At 40.3% G+C, this 18,012-nt stretch overlaps 1 protein-coding gene and 1 long non-coding RNA gene across 4 annotated transcripts in view; one reads left to right on the top strand and one right to left on the bottom strand.

The window, feature by feature from the left end:
* Positions 1-18,012, bottom strand: part of SARNP (SAP domain containing ribonucleoprotein) — a 47,632-nt gene that overhangs the window by 8,053 nt on the left and 21,567 nt on the right. Inside the window, exon 10 of one of the 3 annotated variants that reach the window (XR_014083395.1) lies at positions 17,867-17,971. The exons of the other annotated variants lie outside the window; for them this stretch is intronic. The gene's annotated coding sequence lies outside the window, so the exon portion shown is untranslated. The remainder of the gene's footprint in view (positions 1-17,866; positions 17,972-18,012) is intronic. 3 annotated transcript variants of the gene reach the window in all.
* On the top strand, positions 7,192-11,413 carry LOC145546923 (uncharacterized). Its single transcript, XR_014083396.1, has 2 exons — positions 7,192-7,328; positions 8,342-11,413. It is a non-coding gene; the product is annotated as an uncharacterized LOC145546923 (long non-coding RNA).

Raw genomic sequence — 18,012 nt, 5'->3', positions numbered from 1 at the left:
CACTGCAACAAAAGTAGCCTCCACTTATCACAACTAGAGAAAGCTGGCACATGGCAACAAAGTCCCAGTGCAGACAATAAATAAAAATAAGAAGAAAAAAAAGTTGTTAAGAATCAGACTCACTACCAACATGAAAAAAAAAATTTCCTTTAGTTGCAAGGCAAATGATATTTGGATAGAGGATCAGATTTAGGGTTAAGTGTAGTAGAACAGAACTCAGCAAAACCAGTCTTCTCTATTAGGTACTATTAACCATCTTCTCTTCCTGGGACCCTAAAAAAAGAAAATTTATGCTACCAGGCTTTACTGATTTCATCATCCCTAACAATTAATGACTACCAAAACAGGTATCTATATAAGGTAAGGTCCAAGGGAACTGAGCAAGAATTTGACCTCTAACGCTATAGACCCAATTCCAGGTACTCTCAGGTACTCTCCTTGAGGAAATGCTTTCCTAAATTACACATCAGTTTCTATCAACATTGTCAATAACACTGAAACTATAAAACTAAACCATTTATCCACTAGTCATTCAAATATCCACTGAGAGTCTACTTTGGTTCAGACAATGTTCTGGCATTGGGAATAAAAGATGAGTAAGAAAAAGATCCTTAACCTCACAGGATTTATAAATACACAACTGAGTGACTATAAAGATGTGTGCTGTTGTTCATTATATTACTGCACTGTGAGGATCCATGGGGAATTTTTCTGAATCCCGGGCCCAAAATAATTACGCTTTTGGTGAGCAACTTGTTAGTTTTTATTTTGAACCCTGTTGTTGTCATTTAGTTGCTAAATCACATCTGACTCTTCGCGATCCCATGGGCTGTAGCCCGCCAGGCTCCTGTGTCCATGGGATTTCCCAGGCAATACTGGAGTGGGTTGCCATTTCCTTCTCCAGGGGAGCTTCCCAACACAGGGATCAAGCCCTCGTCCCCTGCATTGGCAGGTGAATTCTTTACCACTGAGCCACAAGGGAAGCCCTGATAATCACTGTAAATAGCATAATTTTGTTTTCCTTTGTATTGACCACTATAGTTTGGAGTAAAATGTATGGCCTGTCCCTGGCAAGTGGTTTTGAAAATATCTCTATTTAAGAAAAGAGGGGGCAGAAGTATTGAGGTGAGAGAGAAATATGAGATCAAGAGATGGTGATCAGGGGGACTTCCCTGGTGGTCCAGTGGCTAAGACTCTGTGCTCTTAAAGCAGGGGACCTTGGTTTGATCCCTGGTCAGGGCTCCCACATGCTGCAACTAAAGATCCTGCATCACACAACCTGGTGCAGCCAAATAAACAAATTTAAAAAAATAGAAATGGTGATCAGGGAATTTCCTGGCTGTTCAGTGATTAGGACAGAGTGCTTTCACTGCCGAGGCCTGGGGTTCAATCCCTGATCTGAACTAAGATCCCACAAGCTGCACGGCAGAAAAAAAAAGAGAGAGAGATGGAGATCAAACATCCAGATCCAGAGTTGAAACTTAATAGACAAGATGAAGTACAGTTAGTCACAGGGTTGCTACTGGTCCTTTAAGAACTCATTCCTCTCTAAATACAATGGGATTAATCTTTTTTTAAAAAAACAAAAAACCTCAATGTCCCAAGAAGGAAAAAGAAAGGGGAAGGAAGTACAAGGTTATAGCTAGAAATTTATTATTATTTTTATTTATTTATTTATTTATGACTGCAGTAGGTCTTTGTTACTGCGTGCAGGCTTTCTCTAGTTGTGGAGAGCAGGTGCTACTCTCTAGTTCCAGTATGCGGGCTTCTCACTGCGCTGGCTTCTCTTGTTGAGGAGCACTGGCTCTAGGCTTCAGCAGTTGCAGTTCCCAGGCTCCAGAGCTCAGGCTCAGTAGCTGTGGCCCACAGGCTTAGTTGCCCCCCAGCGTGCAGAATCTTTCCATATCAGGGATTGAACTTGTGTCCTTTACATTGGCAAGTGGATTCTTAACCACTGGACCACCAGGGAAGTCCTAGAATTTTTAAATTAAGAGTTCCTGTCAATGTTTTCATGGTGTATACACTGTAGCCAGAAATTAAGTCCCAAGTGGAGAACCAGCTGCAACAACTGGCAGCCTGAAGATCACAGATGCTTTCTAAAGTGATTGCCTCTTTTTATGACAAAAAGTACCAAAGATAAAACCTCCACCCAAATGGAGTTCCAGCTCTATCTTCCAAACAAAACCTGTGTCTTCAAAATTCAAGTGAACATTTTTCAAAATTTACTAATTTTATCCTGAATCCAATAAAGAATACTGTTTCAAGTTTACTGTGTTAGGGTTATTTGCTCTACCAAAAAGTGTCCATTCTGACTTAATTTAGCACCCCATGGGCTCTGTGTTAAAAGCATTCACCTTTTTCAATCTTATTACCAATGTCACTCTGGATCATAGAGAGAAACTAGGAGAAACAAAACAACAGTGACCCAAATATAACCCAGGCTTATGTAGGGAATCTAAACTCAGTAAATCCTAAAACACAAACAAAGAGGACTTACTGAATTCAAGTAAGAGATATCCTTACTATTCTGATAGGCAACCAAAATAATTAACCAAGCCAGGTATTTTTTCTGGTCAGCTCGCTCACATCATCCCTTCTTATACTGTGTGTGAGAAGCCGAAATTCCAATCTAAATTCAGTCAGATATATCCTTACAAGTAGAAAGGGGCATTTCTGGGAAGCTGAGGTACTGCTGAGTTGGAACTGGCCCTTCTCCTATAGCTGTTTTAAAGACTGAGTTATTGTTCACATCCAACGCCATTCAATGTAAGGTCTCATGTATATTCCCATCAGGATCTAAACCATGCCACACTTTTTTAAATCCTTCTTTAACAGTTATGTTCTCAGAAGTCTTTTCCCTGGAGTGATGGAAAGGAAGCTGATAGTGAGCAAAGATGATCACAGTTTGCAAAAAACCCAAGTAACTGCCTCTTTTTGTAAATGAATTACCACACTAAGATGTTAACAGTTCTCAGGCCAATCTGATTTTCCAAGGGAATGTAAGGTAAGAGTAAGGCAAAAAGGAAAGCAGGAGCCTTTTGGTGCCTTCCCTGACTTTCACTGCCATGTGACTGATGGCAGGATGAAAAGCAGAGCCTGGGGGCTTTCAGGCGATGGTAGATTAATAATGACATGGCCTTGACTTCCCAGAGGTAAAGGTTATGAAACACTCCAGGGTGAGTGGGCTTCCAATTTCATACTCTCAGAGTGAATGACAGCAACTGATGGTTTTTCTCTCAGAAACACTTCAATGCTTAAACACACAGCTGTCACCTCCCTGCCCCAGTTTCTGATTTTCATTTGAACATGTTTATTCCTGAGCCTTTACACCAGGCAGTCCACAGAACTTGAAGTGGTCCTAAAGACCAATGCACAGAGCCTAAGCAGGACTAAAAGTGAAGGATTGGACTAGCAGAGGGTACGCCATGATCTTAGCACACACAGGGTAATGAGATACTCCAATACTGCCACACACATACACACAACACATCTCCCAATACTACAATCTTACTCTCAACAATCTTTTAGCTGTTAAGATCAGAATCAACTTTCTAGGGCCAGAAGGGTGCCAAGAACTGTAAAGCTGTACCAGAATTAGAGACAACCAGGAACTTTTATCTCCTCATACCTTTACAGTATCTAAAGCCCCAGTACAGCTCAGAACCAAATACTCTCCTGAGTCACCAGCTCCCATCACTTTTTCTCTTGTCCAAATCAAGCTCCTCTCCCAGCCCCCACTCTTCTCTAACCCCCCGAGGAGGTCGTCTCGGTCTTGCTCTAGCTGATTGTAGAACAAAGCAAGGAAGGTGGAGGAAATGAAGGCTTCACACTTGAGACCCCTGGAAGCCAAATTTCTATTAAAATCCCAACCTCCGTCCCTTAAAAGCCAGGAAGCTGCTGCTCTTAAGGATAAGTGATGCAGAGCTTGGCAGAAATGTCAAGAAGTCAGTAGAAGGAAGCTGAGCATTCATAAATTTACAATGAATACTAGGAAAACAGATTCTTTTCACCTGAGATATTTTAAAAGACAGATTTCTGGCTTCACCCCAACCTAATAAATCTGAATCTCAAAAGGAAGAACCTAGGGAACTGTAAGAGACCCCTGGTAACTTTTACGTGCAGCAACAGTTGGGAGTAATTGCAAATAGCTTTGAGGCAGTACAGACCAACAAAACAAACAAAAACTCCCCAATCCCCCAGCCCCAACAACAAAACCTCACAAAACCAAATAAGGCTACTAGTCCACTCCAAATTTTCCCCCAAAGAACTAGGGGCCTTCCAAAAAAGCTTTTTCTTCCTACAAACAGGTTATCTCAGCTGCAGGAATGTGAAGGAAAAATGAAAGGAATCACAGCTGACGCTAAGGGACAGGAGTCATGCTGCCCTCTTAGAACTGAAATAGAGGAGCAGACACTCTTACCAGTGCAGTTCAATACAGGAAGAACATGCCAAAACAAGATCAGGGAACACCTCAGGCATGTGGGGAGGAGAGAGAGGCAAACAGGTTCAAGCACACAAAGGTTTTTTTTTTTTTTTTTTCCTATAGAACTGATACAGAGGAAGTTTCAATGAAGTGGAGAACAGACAGAACAGATGCTCTTGTCTTAAGGCTTGTATGTTTTGCTTGTTCATTTAGAGCACTAAAGAGATCCATCATATAAAACCTCTCATCTTGTAGATCTGTTCATTTCCAGCTGCTCTTCCTTCTGAAACATTTCATACCCAAGCATGAACAGGATAGTAAAAATTCTAAAATTGCCTCCTCTACTCTATACCTCAATAAACTTCTCACCCAGTAAATACTTTCTAATACCCAGACACCAAGCATTTCAAATGTGATCTCCTTCTCAATAAGGTATCTTTACTGCTAGGGATTTTTTAAAAAATATATTTTATTTGGCTGCACTGGGTCTTAGCTGCACAATGTGGAATCTCGTTCCCTGACCAGGGATCAAACCTGGGCCCCATGGACTGCAAACGCCGAGTCTTAGCCACCGGCCCACCAGGGAAGTCCCATTGCTAGGGATTTAAAGATTCAATGTATATATAAAATCCCAATGTGGGACACTCTGAAAATACATTTCTATATCTGTCCCAACAATCTGCTCTAGGGATGAGAAGGTAATGGGTTAAAATATTATAAAAATATGAGAAAAGAGTAGTAAAGGAAAGGGAAGGGAGGAAAGAAGTTAACATCTTCTAAATCTTAACAAGGGACTTTAGATTTCATTAAAAACAGGATCTTTGCTAGTTTGCAAACATCACTACCAAGGATCCTCCTATAAAACATCTCATGATCTGATGATGCTCTATCTCATTCCCATCCCCAGCTCCAAAATCTATAGGATTTTCTTTGACCCGCTTCAGCTTTCAGGCATAAAAAGCAACTTGACTATTTTGGTGAGTACATAAGAAAATGAGCTATCATGTAATTATCAAACCTTACTTGAATCAAACCCATTTGTATTCTTTAAAATGTTACCACTCCTTCCTTAGCAATGTCAACCGAACAAACAGTATTACTCAAGTATTAAAACGCATCATGCTGCTGCTGTTGCTGCTGCTAAGTCGCTTCAGTTGTGTCCAACTCTGTGTGACCCCATATACCTCCCAGGCTCCCCCGTCCCTGGGATTCTCCAGGCAAGAACACTGGAGTGGGTTGCCATTCATTCCTATAATGCTACTGCTCTCACATCATGAAGAACTTTTGAACACTAAAATTACGTATCCTCCCAAGAATTAATAACACAAACACATACCAAACCCACCCCCCCCCAACAAACAAACAAACATCACCTCACATATTTTTCTTTCATACAGATTTTGAAAGACTGACAGACTTGGATTCAGACAGTTAGTTCACATTTCCCCAGAGCTAGGGAGAGTATCTATGGCTTCCCAGGTGGCGCAATGATAAAGAATCTACTTGCCAATGCAGGAGACGGGTTCAATCCCAGGGTTAGGAAGATCCCCTGGAGAAGAAAATGGCAACCCACTCCAGTATTCTTGCCCGGGAAATCCCACTGAGAGAAGCCTGGTGGGCTACAGTCCATGGGGTCGCAAAGAATCAGAGAGGACTGAATGAATGAGCAGGCATAGGGAGATTGGATAGCCATTACTCTGCTTAAGACAGCCAGGCTAGCTTACTGGTCATCCCAAAATCAAGACATACAACTAGACATACAATCAGGTATGATTAACAGATGGGTTTTAAAAATCTTATGTTACTAAGAGTGGTACCTTTGAAAAAACTGGCACTCAGGGACTTCCCATGTGGTCCAGTGGTTAAAACTCTGTGCTTTCACTGCAGGGGGCATAGGTTTGATCCCTGGTTGGGGAACTAAGATGACACGTGCTGTGAGGCACAGCCAAAAAAATTTTTTTAATAAATAAAAATTAAAAACTGGCAGTCAGAGAATGATCTCACCTGAAGAACGTGGTTGGCACAAACAGTTAAAGGTATTTTAAAAGTAAAGCAGACTCAAAAGTATGTAGTATTTCCCTCCTTTTCCAGAGTATGTTTACTCCTGGGGCAAGACTAAGGGGGACCACAGAGAGGCATAAAACTTGTTTTTTATCAAAGTCATCAGTTCTGACATGTTAGAAGAAGGAATGTGAAGACATTAGTGGGGGTGGGGTATCAAGCAGAGGAAATAAAAAAGACAGTGAGTTTTTCCTTACTACAAACTTTCATACCTCTAGTTCTTTGGGTTCAAATGAAATGAATGAAATAAGAGAAAAATAAAGTGAAATGGTACAAGATTCCCACGTACCTTAGGGAAGTATAACCTTCTATTAGAAACTTCTCAAAAATCCAATTTACAGTGAACAGAGCAAAACACCAACCATAAATGTTGTCATAGCACCAAAAATTTCATCTTGCTTCCCCCAATTTTTAAAGTTTTTCCTCTAAAATACTCAATTTATACTCCTAACATTTCTCCACAATTTTCTTCTCATCCACAGCCAGGCAAAAAGTGTCTGTCTGAGGTTTAGGGCACAGAGGGAGGGTAGAAGTTGAGCAAAGAAAAACTTGACTCCTATTTCTCTAGTTAAAATTAGAATACATTTTCAACAGTCCTGGGTAGGAGAAAAATTCCATTCTGCCTCTTTGCTCTTCCAAATTCCTATAGGCAAGTGGTTCAACAGCAGTTGAATGGCACACATAATGACATCATTGATTGGAACCATAATAGAAGGGAGTGAGAAGAGCGGGTTGGGGGGAAGTGGGAAGGAGGGCGGTAAAGATGTATTTGTGTTACAGACAAAAGACAAGTTCTGTTCCTCAGCAGGGACAAATGAAGAACCAGATGAGGGGATAAACTGAGGTCAGAGAGTTTTCCCTATTGTTTCCTCTTTAAACAGCTCCTTTACCACTCCCTCAAAGTTCGTTCCAATGGAGGGGTATAAAAACGGGTATAGAAGTAGCATGTGTTTTTATCTTAAAGGAGGAGGCAGAAGAAAAACAAAAGACAAATATTTATTTTTAAATTATTATGAATTAGAAGGGGATTTAAAGGACTGGTTAGATTTTGGCTGGGCCCTAAAAGCTCCCAGAAATGCTGAGGACTATGTGGGGTTGGTCTCAGCTTTTCTGAAATTCATCTTCTCTTGACAGCCACTCTCAACTGCCATCTCTTTCTAATATATAACCTGTTCTTATCTTTTCATGATTAATGTAAGTTAAAATAATATAATCTTTCAAGTGGAAGAAGCACTTTTTGGGAAACTGACAATCTAGGATGGAAGATGAGGGGAGGGAAATTTCCCCCCAAAGCCCTTTATCAATGAAACACAATGACTGAGAGGATCTATACTGACGTTTTTTCTCTCTACAATTCTACTACCTGCATTTTTCTTGATCTCATGGGGCACCCTGAGAAAAGGAAATAGAGGATTAAGTTTGCACTTGGCCCAATTACTGTTGCTTAAGTATATGTGGATAGAAAGAATCCAAGCCTATTCAGCATGCTACTTTCCCAACTTATCCTGGGATCTAATCTTTGACTCCTTTAAAAAAATATATCCTACTAAACTCCTCACCATAGCTTATGGTTTCTCAGGGCTCTTATAGTTTCAGTGTCATATGCATGGTCCCACAGTTCTTCCTTTGTAGTTTTTTGGGGGGGGTTGCTGTGTGGCACATGGAATCTTACTTAGCTCCTCAAACAGAGATTGAACCGTGCCCCCTGCTCTGGAAGCATGGAGCCTTAAACCACTGAACCCCCAGGGAAGTCCTTCCTTTGTAAAAGGTTTGTATACACATGCCTAAACTCTAACAAATCCCAATTACAAACTCTGAGAAGGCTGGTGACCAAATTCTTCTTTTTGTTCTTTGCAGCCATGTCATGCAGCTTGTAGGGTTTTAGTTCCCTGACCAAGGATTGAACCTAGGCCCCCGACAGTGGAAGCACGGACTCCTAACTACTGGACTACCAGGGAATTCCCTAAAATTCTAAATCTATAGTATGGACTTCCTTCTCTCCATATCTAACCGACTAACCTCTGTACCAAAACCCACTGCTGAAAGGGAGAAACAGACATTCATTTATTTCAGATGGTGGAAGGGACTGGTGATAGAATCAAACAGGCCTTCCAGAAGAGCATGAATGAAGACAAGCCATAATGAAATCTGTATGCTACAAGACACTGGTGTCCTCTTGTACTTGGAACTGACTCTTTGTCCCAACTTTCTCTTTGATATCTCAACACATTTCAGTGACAAGTTCCTCAAAAACAAGGCAGGTTCAATATCTCTCTCATTCTGAAGTGGCTCATCCCCACCAACAGTGAGCAAAAATAAAGAATTATACGAAGATTCATGAAACTTATCACTGCAGCCACCCAAGACTCTTCCAGCTACCAGCTTCAGCAACAAGAAGATAGTCAGTAGAGGAATATTTGTTTTCAAGCTTTTTATATCCTAAAACTGTATAACACAGAATATTCACGGTAAAGAACCTTTAGATAACTCATTAGGACAGTTACCTATATGAAGAACTACAAGGAGTGAAAACTCAGTAATATCTTAGCAGAAAAGGAAGGAAGATGTACTAATGTCAATATTTACTACTACGAGTCAAGAATCAAGAAGCCATAACACATGCCCCTCACATTGTCAGGAAGGGAGAAAAATATAAACCACACTCCAGTTTTCTACTTAGTGCCTGGGCCAGATATTTTCGTTTCTTTGTAGTATTTACCTAGTTGGATTTTCTGCAACTTCCTAAAGCATCAATTTTCACTTTTCCAAATGTGTTGATGTTTGAAAACAAGCAAAAAATATCATCCATTCAAATCAGCTACATTAGTTAATAACACATTTCTAAGTCCAGACCTCGTTTTGACAAAAACTAATGTCCTACGACCATCATATATTAACTGAGCTGGCTTCCCATCTATTTCCCTTATCCATTCCTTTTAGAGATGAATTTCTTATATACCAGTCCAAGTCCTTCACCAAGAGGATTGATCTAAACACTACTTCTCTTAGGAGGCTTGGAAAAGTAACTGAAAGGAAAAAAAAACACAGCCAGTCAAGCACAAGACTGAAAACTTAGCTGGTGATCAATCAGAACCAACCAGGCAGAGGTTATTTATCTGGGTTTTGTTTTGCTTGAGGGGGTAGGAGGTTTCTCAGCCCAGAGTCACTATGAGGCTTATAAGAGAAAAGGCATGCCATTCTATCCTCAAATAGTCCAAAGAGTTGGAAGGGACAATTTACAGCCTCTTGTGTAAAAAATGTCTATAAATGCCAGTGCCATTCTTTGCCCTGTCACTTCCCATTATCCTAAACCAATAGGATTCTATTCACTGAGACCTGAGCTAGAAACATGAACGGACAGGCCTTTCTTGAGCAGGGGGAAAGAGGGAAGATGACTGGAGGGGGGACCCAGACTTCTTTAAGTTTCTGTGTATTGACTAATGTGTATACTGTTGTTGTTTAGTCACTAAGTCATGTCCACTCTTTGCAACCTCATGGACTGTAGGCTGCCAGGCTCCTCTATCCATGGGATTTCCCAGGCAAGAATACTGGAGTAGGTTGTCATTTCCTTCTCCAAGGTATTTTCCTGACCCAGGGATCGAACTCACGTTTCCTGCATCTCAGATTCTTTACCACTGAACCACCTGGAAAGCATACAGTATACTTGTGGACCTAAAAGCTGAAATATGTGAGCTGTCAAGCAGAAATCAGCCTAGGAAGGATAGCAGATATTCAACATTCTCAGATTTATAACATGCTGGAGATGGTCAGATTGTGACAGTTAAAAAAACAAATCTGTGACAAACACTATGCTCACTCCTCTCACAGATTCTATCATATCCACTGGTCTGCAGCGGAATCTATTGGAGAGAAAACAGGATGCAACAAGAACCTCAAGGTGGATCAAGGAAACACAAACTCTATGCAATGAGAGAATAAGAGGTGGGTCTCTCATTGCCCCTTTTAGGAAACTAGGTTGAAGAGGAGGTTATTTCCACACCACCTACTAACCTCCACTATTTTTACCGTATCTGTGCCTAGAGAACTATAAAACTTAAAAGACAGATGACCAAATTACAAACGAGGAGGCTATACTGGAATCCAGGACCCCAGGATGAAGTGGACATAACTGTGCTAATCTGGTTGTTTCGTAAATACAAACTTAATCATATCACTAACCTCTGGCCAACCAAATACTAGGCTGCAAATCATTTCTGGTGATATAGAACTGTTAAACACAACACTTTGACCCTAACAACCATTACAGAAAATGTAGCTGGTTGTAATTTCAGGATCTGGGTCCAGGACAATTAAGCTCTAGAAAAAAAAGTTACTTGAAAAAAACAACACTTCCTCTTCTTGGACTTCCCTGGTGGTCCAGTGGTTAAGAATCTACCTGCCAATGCAGGGGACACAGGTTCAATCCTTCGTCCTGGAAAATTCCACATGCCATGGGGCAATAAAGTCTATGCACCACAACTACTATCTCTGCTGGTTCACCACAACTACTACAGGCTCTTATCTGTGCTCGAGAGCCTGACAGCCACAACTAGTGAAGAATCCAAGATGAGAAGTCTGTGCACCACAACTAGAGAGGAGCCCCTGCTTGCCGCAACCAGAGAAAGGTCAAGCAGCAATGAAGACCCAGTGCAGCCACAAATAAATTAACTTAACCCTTCTCATCTCATCCCATCTCCTCTAATTTCTCTCCTCCTACAAATTCACTCTGAAACTGCTTATATTCTACAAGTACTAAAAAATTATAGGCAATGGAAACAGTGGTCCAATTAAGTGGTCTGATAAAGGATTTCTATGCTATTTCCAAGTATGAAAGCTGTGTGGGAGATATAAGCTAGACTTGAGTCGCCCAATACACATGTGGCTATTTAGATTAAAAACAATTAAAAATTCAGTTCCTAGTCACATTAACTACATTTCAGGTGATAAATAACTACACGCGACTACTGACTAGTATAGAGGCATACCTTGATTTATTATGTTTTGATTTATTGTGCTTCACAGATAGCGTCCTTTTCACAAACTGAAGGTCTGCAGCAACGCTGTGTTAAGCAAGTCTAATGGAGCCATCTTTCCAAAAGCATTCACTCACTTCATGTCTGTGTCACATTCTGGTAATTCCTACATTTCAACCCTTTCTGTCACTGTTGTTATATTTGTTATGGCAATCTGTGATCAGAGATCTTTGATATTACTACTGTAACTATTTTGGGGCACCACACACCATGCCTATATAAGACACTCACCTTAATAAATACGTGTGCGCTGACTGCTCCACCCACAGGCCATGGCCATTCCCATCTACCTCCCTCTTCCTGGGCCTCCCTATATCCTGAGACACAGCAATATGGAAATTAGGCCAATTAATAACCCTACAATGGTACCTAAGTGTTCAAGTGAAAGGAAGAATTGTACATCTCTCACTTTTAAATCAAAAGTTAGAAAGGCATGTCAAAAGCTGAGACAGACCAAAAGCTAGGCCACTTGTACCAAACAGTTAGCCAAAATGTGACTGCAAAGGAAAAGTTCTTGAAGGAAATTAAAAGTGCTAATGTTCAAAATTCTCCAAGCCAGGCTTCAGCAATACGTGAACCGTGAAATTCTAGATGTTCAAGCTGGTTTTAGAAAAGGCAGAGGAACCAGAGATCAAATTGCCAACATCTGCTGGATCATTGAAAAAGCAAGAGAGTTCCAGAAAAACATCTATTTCTGCTTTATTGACTATGCCAAAGCCTTTGACTGTGTGGATCACAATAAACTGGAAAATTCTGAAAGAGATGGGAATACCAGACCATCTGACCTGTCTCTTGAGAAAGCTGTATGCAGGTCAGGAAGCAACAGTTAGAACTGGACATGGAACAACAGCTGGTTCCAAACAGGAAAAGGATTACGTCAAGGCTGTATATTGTCACCCTGCTTATTTAACTTATATGCAGAGTACATCATGAGAAACGCTGGGCTGGAAGAAACACAAGCTGAAATCAAGATTGCCAGGAGAAATATCAATAACCTCAGATATGCAGATGACACCACCCTTACGGCAGAAAGAGAAGAACAGAAGAGCCTCTTGATGAAAGTGAAAGAGGAGAGTGAAAAAGTGGGCTTAAAGTTCAACATTCAGAAAACTAAGATCATGGCATCTGGTCCCATCACTTCTTGGGAAATAGATGGAGAAACAGTGGAAACAGTGTCAAACTTTATTTTTTGGGGCTCCAAAATCACTGCAGATGGTGATTGGAACCATGAAATTAAAAGACGCTTACTCCTTGGAAGGAAAGTTATGACCAACCTAGATAGCATGTTTAAAAGCAGAGACATTACTTTGCCAACAAAGGTCCGTCTAGTCAAGGCTATGGTTTTTCCAGTAGTCATGTATGGATGTGAGAGTTGGACTGTGAAGAAAGCTGAGAGCCGAATAATCTATGCTTTTGAACTGTGGTGTTGGAGAACACTCTTGAGAGTCCCTTGGACTGCAAGGAGATCCAATCAGTCCATCCTAAAGCAGATCAGTCCTGGGTGTTCATTGGAAGGACCGATGTTGAAGCTGAAACTCCAATACTTTGGCCACCTCATGCGAAGAGATGACTCATTGGAAAAGACCCTAATGCTGGGAAGGATTGGGGGCAGGAGGAGAAGGGGACGACAGAGGATGAGATGGCTGGATGGCATCACTGACTCGATGGACATGGGTTTGGGTAGACTCCAGGAGTTGGTGATGGACAGGGAGGCCTGGCGTGCTGTGATTCATGGGGTTGCAAAGAGTCTGACAAGACTGAGTGACTGAACTGAACTGAACTCCAATGAACATTAGAATAAAAACGCAAAACAGTGTTATTGCTAATGTGAAAAAAAAAATTTAAGTGGTCTGGCTAGAAGATCAAAAAGCCATAACATCCCTTAAATCAAAGCCTAATCCAAAGCAAAGTGCTAACGCTCTTCAATTCTATAAAGGCTGCTGAGACAGGTAAGAAAGATGAAGAATTCTGAAGCTATAGAGTTTGGTTCCTGAGCTTTAAGGAAAGAACCACATCCATAACATACAAGTGCAAGGAGCAGCAAATGCTGATGTAGAAGCTGCAGCAAACTGTCCATATAGATATATATATAAAAACAATTAATGAAGATAACTACATCAAACAGATTTTCCATGTAGATGAAACAGCCTTATATTGGAAGAAGATGCCATCCAGGACTTTCACAGCTGGAGAGAAGAGGTTAACGGCTTCAAAGTTTCAAAGGACAGGATGACACTCTTGTTAGGAGGCTAATGCAGCTGGTGAATTTATGTTAAAGCTGATGCTCATTTACCATTCTGAAAATCCTGGGGCTCTGCCTGTGTTCTGTGTATCGACCAACAAAGCCTGGATGACAGCACATCTGCTTACAACATAGTTTACTGAATATTTTAAGCCAACTGTTGAGACCTACTGTTCAGAAAAAAAAGATTACTTTCAAAGTATTACTACTCCTTGACAATGCACCTGGTCACCCAAGAGCTCTGACAGAGATGTAAAGTGAGATTAATGTTGTTTCCACTCCCTCTCATACAGCATCCCTTCTGCAGTCTATGGATCAAGGAATATTTTCAACTTTCAAGTCTTATTATTTAAGAAATTCTTTTCATAAGGCCACGTGTAGTTATTCCTTTGATGAATCTGAGCAAAGCAAACTGAAAATCTTCTAGAAAGGATTCACCACTCTAGATGACATCAAGAACATTTTGATTCATGGAAAGAGGCAAAAAAAATCAACGTAACAGGAAGTTTGGAAAAAGTTGATTCCAACACTCATAGGTGACTTTGAGAAGTTCAAGACTTCAGTAGAGGAAGTTAACTGCAGATGTGGTGGAAACAGCTAAAGAACCAGAATTAGAAGTGGAGCCTGAAGATGGGACTGAATTGCAGAAAATTGGTAAAACTTGAATGGATGAGGAGTTGCTTACGGATGAGCAAAGAAGGCAGTTTCTTGGGATTTCCCTGGTGGTTTAGTGGTTAAGAATCCGCCTGCCAATGCAGGGAACACAGCTTCAATTCCCCCTTCAAGAACTAAGATCCTACATACTTTGGGGCAACTAAGGTGTGCCACAACTATTGAGGTCACACTCTAGAACCTATGCTCTGCAACAAAAGAAGCCACCACAATGAGAAGGCTGCACACCACAACTATAAAAAGCTCTCAAGCAGCAACAAAGAGCCCAGGCGCCACAATGAAGACCCAGGATAGCCAAAATAAATAAATTTTTTTAAAAAAGAAAGCAATTTCTTGAGATGAAATATACTCCTGGTGAAAATGCTATGAATACTGCTGAAATGACAACAAAAGATTTAAAATGTTACATAAACTTAGCTGATAAAGCAGCAGTTGCGTTTGAAAGCACCGACTCCAATTCTGAAAGAACTTATTCTGTAGGAAAGATGATATTAAACAGCATTGCACAGTACAGAGAAATAACCTGCGAAAGCAAGAGTCAGCCAATCAATGTGGCAAACCTCACTGTTGTTTTAAGAAACTGCCTAGCAAATACATTTGTCTACAACTCCACACACAATCACAGAAAACTAACGAATCTAATCACATGGACCACAGCTTTGTCTAACTCAATGGAACTATGAGCCATGCTGTGTAGGACCATCCATGACAGACGGGTCATGGTGGAGAGTTCTGACAAAATGTGGTCCACTGGAGAAGGGAATGGCAAACCACTTCAGTATTCCTGCCTTGAGAACCCCACGAACAGTATGAAAAGGCAAAAAGATAGGACACTAAAAGATCAACTCCCCAGGTCGGTAGGTACCCAATAAAGACTGAAGGTGAGAGGAGAAGGGGACACAGAGGATGAGATGGTTGGATGGCATCACCGACTCAATGCACATGAGTTTGAGTAAACTCCGGGAGTTGGTGATGGACAGGGAGGCCTGGCGTGCTGTGGTCCATGGGGTCACAAAGAGTTGGACATGACTGCGTGACTGAACTGAACTGACAACTCCACACAGCCTATGATTTATATTTTACTACATAAACGTTAAACCACATAAAATATTTCCTTCATGATAGCACTTTTTTTAAGCAATAAAGCACTTTCCAATTTAGGTATGTACACTACTTATTTGTGACTCACTTTATTGCAATATTCACTGTACTGTGGTGGTCTGGAACTGAATTCACAATATTTCTGAGGTATGCCTGTATTAGATAACAGATTATTCAATAGAACAACACTGTGTAGAATATTTCCATCATCACAGAAAGTTCTATGGAACAGTGGTGCTCAGCAAAAAACAGCAAGGACATTTTCTCGGGCATTTTACTGGTTTACGAGGCAAATTAGAGCAAACCACTGCTAATAGGATAATCCTGAAAATCGGCATTTATGATCAATGCAAACGGAATCTATACTCAAACAGAACATTTCAGAAAGTCACAAGCTTCCAAGAACAGTGGTCCTCAGAAGAAACCATATATACTCCAGTACAGTGCTATTCAAAATGTAGTCTGCCTCCTAATGCTTGACCCCCAAACTGTTACTAGCCTGCAATAAGTTCAGAAACCATTTAAAAACTTCCAAAGTAATTTAACATGTCTTTGACATTTTTACTTCACAAAAGTACCTCTCTACAATGGATTGGAAAATTTTAAAAACTAGACTTTCACCACAGAATTTGGGAAGCACTACTCTAGAACAAGTGTGACAATGAATGTTAGAACAGAGGTCATACAGAGTTCTCCCAACTACCATTATCTCATTTTAACTCCTCAGAATTTAAAATGGGAACTAAAATCTTATCAGTGATCAACTGAAACACAGAAGTTAATTGACTCAAAGTGATAAAACCTGAACTGAAAACTAAGGAAGAAAACTAAAGTTTATATTGAGGGTCAAAGTGTCACTATGTTAGGGAACTCCAATTATTTATTACAATTATTTATTCTCCACAACATGGTGTTAGGTATTACTCCTAGTTTTATAGATGAGGACCAAAGAAGTTCAGTAATTTGCTCAAAATTAATAAATGTATCTTTTCATGTTTTACTCAGCATCCTGTGGAGGCTAAAAACAGGTCAAATATAGAGAAAGATTCCAGAGAAGGGAAAAGACTTATATACTTGTATAAGTTAGGTGGACAGCACAGAGCAACACACAAATTCCTCTCAGGAATGGGTCTATATGAGCTAAGTAGTAGGAGATATGATGTCCAATTTTGTTAATTTTGATTGAACATATAATGTACGGCTGTTAGCATAACTGATGCCACCATGGATCCATCCAGCTCCTCCTGTCCGTTCAGTGACCCTACCTAGAGCTGTACTGTTTAGTAAATCTCTTCTCTTGCCATCAAGGACTTTGTAGTTAATATTCCTGATCTTACCCTGTAAGTAAGTTACCCTATAATAAACTAATCCACCTATTATATGGAGCTGCTTCGTTTTTCAGTATCATGATACCATCTCAGTTCACTGGGTACCTTTTGTACCTCTGCCTTCCAACACCAAACTAATACAATTCCCTAGAGGAGTGGAGTTATTGCTGAGATTCTCAGATACCCAGGCCTCATATACAAAAGAAGGAGGCAAGATGAAAATCAGGGCCACAGATACAAGGCCCCCTTCCCTCTGACCATCTAACAAAACACAAATGACTTTTGGTTTATAATAACTCTTTCCAATTAAGCTGTATGTGGTTTAAGAATTATATATTCTGCCTCCCTCTCAACTCCCTTATTTCAGTCCACATAAACCACCAAATACTCCTACTGAATACCTATGGTCTCAGCATCAAGTTGGGCAAAAAGACATCATGTTATATTTCTGGTAAACATAAAAAATGTAACCCAAAGGGAAGGAAGATGAAGCACAGTTGTGTTCAAGGTTATGAGTCCCACAGGGACACAATTTTTATATGCTCAGCTTTTTTTCTGAGCAAAAGTATAACTACCGTCAGATCAGTTTTTTCCAATGGATTTCTAGAGAGCTAAATGCTTCCATACTTGAGCGGGAAATTTTTTTTTTTCTTATGATGGTTTTTCTGATTTAAAATAATCTTCCCTTAATCCAACTATCACCTCAACAACCAAGAAACATGCGTCTCATCCTCACAGAACAAAGATTAAGAGACTACTCACTCTAGCATTTTCTCTAATGTGCCTAGCAAAACTCCAAACACAATGTCCTGTAGAACTGATCACTCCACAGGGCATGGTGTCAACAAAGTCATCTTGCTTAAACTAAACAGTGTCAGTTAGCAAAAGGGTAGAAAGAATAAAGTAACTTTCTCAGTGTTTTCTATAGAACCTCCAAATTTTATTTTCGAGTATCTTTGCCTAATGACAAGACTGTCTTCCTCTGATTATTTAATTTCCAATATACCTGTATCAGAAGTTAAAGCAGATGTAACATCACTGAATCCAACATCTTAACTCAGAAAAATATAGACCTTGTTCTAACAGCCAGTGTGGAAGTTATGCAAACAACCTGTAGAAAAGAACAATTAACTCTGTGAAACAATTCCCATA

The sequence above is a fragment of the Giraffa tippelskirchi genome, chromosome 4 (assembly GCF_054371585.1).
Source record: "Giraffa tippelskirchi isolate mGirTip1 chromosome 4, T2T-mGirTip1v1.2.pri, whole genome shotgun sequence".
In the NCBI taxonomy this organism is placed as follows: Eukaryota; Metazoa; Chordata; class Mammalia; order Artiodactyla; family Giraffidae; genus Giraffa; species Giraffa tippelskirchi.
This window is presented reverse-complemented; position numbering and strand designations above follow the sequence as displayed.